The sequence below is a fragment of the Aedes albopictus genome, chromosome 3, assembly GCF_035046485.1.
Source record: "Aedes albopictus strain Foshan chromosome 3, AalbF5, whole genome shotgun sequence".
In the NCBI taxonomy this organism is placed as follows: Eukaryota; Metazoa; Arthropoda; class Insecta; order Diptera; family Culicidae; genus Aedes; species Aedes albopictus.
Window position 1 is genome coordinate 268,528,489 of NC_085138.1, and position 7,205 is coordinate 268,535,693.

Below are 7,205 nucleotides of genomic sequence, written 5' to 3' on the forward strand. Positions count from 1 at the left end.
TTGTCATTTTGAAGAAGTTTATTTGATTTTAATGTTCAAAATCAGCAAAAGTATAATGATTCATGCTTAGGCATGAGCTTCAATCGTTAAAACATGTTGAAAAACAATAAAACCCATCAAATTGCACCCTGTCCATTTTACACCAGTCCACTTTACCCCCACCACCCCTAAGGTAGCAGCCCCACCACGGTGGATACGGGACCTTAGGTCAACAACCTACTGTTCTCAAAATCCCAAAAATCGTTCCAGAAAATGAAAGATTACGACCTGATTCAACGGTAACGAATTCTAGCGCGGAACAACGGACAAGAATTGGAACGTGAAATATATTAACCCTGGGCTAGGGTAAACTGGCACAACTAGTCAATGAGGTATGCCGTATGAAGCTTGAGATCCTAGGACTGAGCGAAATCCGTTGGCCGAACTTTGGAGAACACTGATTGGCGTCGGGTCCAATTCTGCTACACTCTGGCCTACGAGGTGAACACTAGTATGGGACAAACATCAAATTTTCGCTCCAGTCGACTTTTTTTTATTCCATTTAGGTCCCATATGATCTGTGTAAAATTTCAGCGCAATCGGTGAAACTATAATTTAGCGCAAGCGGTTCAAAGTTTTCATAGGATTTACTATGAGAAAAGGAATACTATCAAATAAAAAATCCCAGAGGTCGTCCCTTGTCTCCTTAATTCAAATCGATCAACGCCTCTTGTAGAAAAATCATTTATGAAACTTTCCTTCGAAGACCGCAAAACGATTGGATGATTGTAGAAAAAGTTATTGATTTATTACCGATTAGTGATCCAACGAATGGCTTTTTGTTTTGTTTTATTAGCATCACTGTAGCTGCTGCCTTGGCTGCTGCTGTTTCTGGGGGTAGTGCAGTGAAATTAGAAAACAACAAAATGACATTTTTATGACATTTCTCATTCCTGGGTATAGGACGGATTATTCCACCATATTTTGTACTGCATTTTTTCTGGGATTACAAATTATAATGGAAAAACATGACACACAAGATAGTCGTTGTGTAAAGTGCGTGAAGCGTGTTTTATTGTTAATTTAATACTTTTGATAAAAAAATAAACGTTCGCTACACCTCGGTAATAAATTGCATCCATGAAGAATATATTGTTTTAAATTTGTCTCTCGAAAAACATCGCTGCCATTAATCGTCATTTTTGTTAAATTCTAAACGCTGCACGTTTAAAATCAAACCAGGAAATTATCAAAACAATTGCGAAAAAAAAAATTCGATTACACTTCATTGTTGTTCGAAACCTTGTGGCTACCGTTCTATGACGTCGCAACCGATGCGATGCGATGTCTTGGTGGAGGAGGCGAACCCGTTGCATCAGTGCAGTTCGTTTCCCATTACAGTAATAGGTGCCCCACTCGCAGACAACAGCTTGTACTAGTAGGTAACCCTGAGTATGTGTAGCTTCGTTTCAACAAAGACAATGTACCCATAGCACGCGAAGCGAACCCCCGGTCCGGTGTAGAGATAGAGAGGGGTACATGTTGTTTTTATTTTCCTCGTTTGTTTCATTCCGTTCCGTTCGTATCGTATCCAACGTGTTTCACACTGACTGACCGAAAATTGGCTTCATCGGAAAAAAAGAGAGAAAAAAAAATCCCATTCGTACCGGGCTAGCTGCGTGTCTGTTTGTCTCTCGGTTGCCTCGATACCCCTGGCGAGGCGATGTATGGCCATCAACAAACTTTAGATTTGGTTATTTCCTTTTTGTCGTTCGGCTGGTCTACAGCTTTACATGCACAACTACGCACGCATTTCTTCGGTGGTTACGTCATGGTCAGATTTTCATTAGATTTCGCTTTCGGTCCCGTATCATCCGGCGGGTGAAAGTTGATTCCCAAGAAGGCTTTGTCACTGTGTTATGGTATGGTGTTTTGATAAATTAGAGCGGTCAAATATACATTGATGATTTCTACAAGTAGAATGACGCTTTACTTCCCTTAGTTTATTTTGAGGGTTCTACAAACTAACGATCATAATTCGACGAGGAAGACGATGTAATTAGATCGACTAATTCAGCATAATGAATCACAGATTAAAATTATGGGGATTTCATGTCATGTAAACTTTTGTTTAGTTATGTAAACCCAATTTCGAAGGTATATAATTTAATGTTATACGTCATGTAATCTCTCTGAGCTATGCTGAATTACATGACATATAATGGAAGTTTACATGCACTGAAATTTACAGAACATTTGTCAACTCTATATGTGTGCCGTTTTCGGCAAAAGTTCACTTACGTCGATTTTTTAACTTTCGTTTAGAGTTGAAACCGTTAATGATTATCAAAAAAAAAAAAGAATACAAGGAGAAGGCGGGGGTCTAAAATGTGTAAAAATGAGTCTACGTAGCTAACGAAAAGCATCTATGTAACTGTAAAAATGTTTCACGTGTGAAAAAATGCTTTGGACACGAAGTAACTTATTAGACTAGAGAAGAACGTATGAACTATTTTGGATTGGCTTTCTCAGTCACTAAGTCAAGACAAGTATTTTGAACTGTTCCGACGTTTCGGCCTTTTGGTTGTGGCCTTCTTCAGGGATATATTAACATACAGTATGACCCATAAAAAATGCGAAAGTTTTCAAAGTCATCGTTCCCCTACTTCGAACTGATTAACCTTGCATGTATCCATGGGATAGTATAGTAGAGCCACTTATCTGATAATGGCAAAGGAACATAGACTGATTTCATGCACATACCTTTGGAAATATAACGTTGAACATATGGATGTCGAAATCGTCCACGCGCCAGAGGCCGTTTTTTAAGGATATAATTTTCTTTCAATTGCTTTCAATCATATTCAATCAAATTTTATTTTCAAAATAGTACTTTTATGGCTGGATAAGGTCTTCAGGAGTTCGTTGGTTCGTCGGACAAGAACGAAAAAAAATATTAACTTATAAATTAAGAGACATTTTCTGAAAATTGAATTATTTGACAAATGATAATTTTTAGAAAATATTATGTTTTAAGCATGAAATTGTTTTTAAGTATGTGTACCTATCATAAAGGTAGGTTTATATGCCTTCATCGACAAAACATTGTTTTGAAAAATGTTCAAACAGTGTTAAGTTTTTTATTAACTTATCTTAAATACGGTTTTTAATATGTAGCACCTTTTTTAGTTTTTGTTTCCTAAATATTTGAATTATTTTTAAAATATTTTTCAAACATGAGCGTATTAAAGAGTACATATTTCTTCATGGTTTTCATGTGTTTAAAAGTTTTAATCTAAGTTCATTTGATAAATTAGAGCGGTGTATGAAAATTAGAGGAAAACTTGATTTTATTTAGAAATTGTTAACAATTATAAGGTATCCCATATACGTAATCAATGAATATTTTGACAAAAAATTTAGAGATCCTGTATGACATCCAAAAAAGTTTGATTCATTAGGATTATTTCATTAAAAATAATCAAATACCGCAAAAAATTGGAATTTCGCATTTTTTATGTGTCATACTGTATAACATAGAACATAAAACACAAAACATTGAATTTGGACTCACTATTGTCTACTGCCTATGTTTTTATGTTTTATGTTCTATGTTATATGTTAATATATGCTTTTAGCAATCCCTGAAGAAGGCCACAACCAAAAGGCCGAAACGTCGGAACAGTATAAAATACTTGTCTTGACTTAGTGACTGAGAAAGCCAATCCAAAATAGTTGATCAGTATCCAGTCGAAACCGCCTTTGAAGAACGTATGTGTTTTGGCATGGTGTTTTTGAACTGGAGCTCGAAAACCATTCGTTATAGAGAAAACAGTAACTGAGAAGGTTGAGAATTAAATACACACTGACAAAACATGACATATTTCACGTTCTGTTATGGGCGAGTGAATGCATCATCAATGCTTCACAATTATTTAATTAAATATCGATGTTTGCGGCTAAAGCAGTCGAGTGGAAGTTATTTCAAAAGCCAGTCTTTACAAATACCGGCGTGAGTGAGCAATTGCGAAACAATTACTTGTCCTCTCGTTGAGACTCGAACTTATGTCGAATTCGTTTATTTGCACCGCCTGCACCGCTTTGCCACCGGGTGTAGCAAACTTGCACCGAAACCGTTCGTTTATTCGCAGGTACTGTTCTGTTTTGACACCCGATTGGCACCGGTGCAAGAAAATGCTACACCCAGTTTGAGCGCGGTGTAGCAGGTACAAAGCTAGTTTTACCAATACATGTATATCGCTGAACATGTATCGTAGTTTTGTTTTGGTAGGAATGATGATTTTCTTTTCGGCATTAGGTAAACAGTTTTCTTGGATATTCGTTTATTTTGAGAAGTATTAATTTCCAAAGAGCAAATCTGTTCGTTTAAAAGTTATTTAAACTTGATCGATGATTATCAAGATGATTCTGCGGAATTTTCAAAATTTACCAGTATCATGAAATTTCAAAGAGTTGATTCAACGTATATTTTCCCCATCACTTTTTTTTTGATTATCGCAAATATGTGGATTTTTAATGATTTTAATCATTGGAATTTTCTGTCTGATGATCTATGTTATATGAAAAAATGACGTAATAAAGTTTTGATAAGCCCAGAATGGAATACAAATCTATTAATTCAAATTGGACTGAAATATTACTGAAGTATCATTTTGAAGGTAAAAACAGTTTAAAAAACCGTAAATTCTATTTTTTTCTTACAACAAATATTGAATGTTAGAATAACATTGAAAGTCAAACAAATGTCACTAAAGGATGGTTAAAGCGTTTTTAATATAAGTTGCGTTTCAATAACGTTGTGTTTTAAAAAGCATTTATTTATTTAATTTTTAACGTTGTTGCTAAACGTTTTCTATTGAACTGCCTTTAACATTTTTGTGTTAAATTTGTGCACGTAGATCGTTTGCAATTGTATGTTAGCATCCTTTTTATTGGGCAACGGAATTTATTAAATTCTAATAAATTGCTTATAATTGAAAATTATGATATTACAAGAATTTGAAGACGATAAATAATGTATTAGTGTTAAAACATTGCATAACAATTTTCAAGTAACATTTATCATTACAAGTTTATCGTGTACAAATGGAATACTGAAAACTTTTAAAATTGTTAAATTGTAATATATAAAGTAAAAAATAAATAAACATAATTTTATTCATCACGGAAATCATGAAAACATTGATTATGTTCATTTTTGATATCCTTTATTGTTTTCGTTGACGCTCTTACGCGCTCTTACTAATTGTACCATCATAAGCTGTCAACAAATTGCACCGAAACCGTTCGTTTTTCCGGTGTCAATTGCTACACCAGTGCAGTGCACCGTCGGGAATAAACGAATTCGACATTAGTATTCACTATCATGACGTAAACCAGGCTAGTTCGCCACTACATATTCTAATGACGTCACAATGCGCACATTGCTCAGTAGCATCATGCGCACAAAAAAAAAACAAATCCATCCTATCGGCGGCACCGCTGACACATATTCCCGTGCAAATCAACGTGAATTTAAAAGTCAATCATCGGCACTGCAATTAACCGTATAATATTATTCACTGTGCGATCTTCGATGGAAACTTAATTATATTCTGCTGTGCTTCTTTTCGCCCTCCGTTGATCGAGAGGGACCAAGCCGCACGACGACGCAGACCACCCCGCTCCAACGCTGTATACCAATCCGCACCGCACCATTCCGAACCGGGCGGCGAGGAGTGGGCTTAGAAACGAGAAACAGCGCACAACAACTACTGCGTCCACCTAGCAGTGTTGCATCGCTGCCTTTAGCTAGCCGTACTCCCCAAACGGGACAGACTGCAATACCCACCCTCCTCTCTCAGTTTGTTCAGGAAGTGTGCAGTAATTTTATTGCTTTGAAAATTTTTACCACTTGAAACCATATCCATCGGTTGGTTGTTCCACAAGGCGGCGAGACAGAATTTAGAAAATGAAGGCACACAGAAGAGGGTTTCAGTCTTCCAGCGCGAGCAGTCAGTCGATGGAAGGTTATTTGCAAAAACGATTTATGAGATTTCTTTTTTCTCTCGGTCGTTTTGGGTTCAACGCGCATGTTGGTTGTTGTTGACCATCTGATTCAGAGAATGTGAGAGCTAAACAGCAAGGGAACGCAGTATGCTCTCCGATTTCGACTTGTTTGTGACATTCTGATCAAACTAAGAAAAGCTGACTCTAATGTTTAGCTTATCGATGTAAATGATCATAAACTGAATTAAGAGGTTGTGCATTAATTACGTAAGGGTTCATGGGGAGAGGGAGGGGGGGTGGTTTTGAGAAATGTTACGATCCATACAAAAATATTTGGGTTCTCATACAAAAATCTTATAAGGGAGTATCGTGAAATCGTAAAATAATTAGATAGCCCCCTTTGGGACTGCAACTATGTCTATGAGCTGTCCACATTGTAAACATTGACTGTAGTTTCAATAGATTTTGTGGATTCTTGTTCGAAAGAATGAAGAAAGAAGACTGATAGGTTTCATAATGATAACCAGACATTGCGCCGTATTTTGATACTAATATATTTTTTTTTCTTTCTAAACCATGGGGGAAAATATACTAAACAGACCTCTGAACAGGAAGGTCCGGGTGGTGTTGGGTTGAGGAAGACTTCTACACCAAAAGTAAAAGTCAGGACTTCTTAATAGCTTTGCTCCTTTCAAATCTCCTGGGGCAGATGGGATTTATCCTATTTTGCTTCAGAAGGGATTTGATCATTTCAAACATGTTTTGAAAAAAATACTTGTTTGTAGTTTTGCTACAGGGTATATTCCCAAATCCTGGCGGGATATTACTGTGAAGTTTATTCCGAAAGTGGGTCGTGCGTCGTATGAAGATGCAACGAGTTTCAGACCTATCAGTTTGACCTCTTTTCTTCGGGAATGCTTAGAACGCATTGTGGATTACCACATCCGTGATGTTCATCTGGCCAACGTGCCTCTTCATTTGAACCAACATGCCTACCAATCTGGTAAGTCCACTGTGACTCTTTTACACAAGGTTGTTTACGATATCGAGAAAGCATTCACTCAAAAGCAATCTTGTTTGGGTGTTTTCTTAGATATCAAGGGTGCCTTTGACAATGTGACTTTCGATGCCATATTGGAAGCCGCACGGAGTCATGGTATATCTAAAATGATTTCCAATTGGATTCATCAAATGCTCAAAACCGATATCTCTTCTCG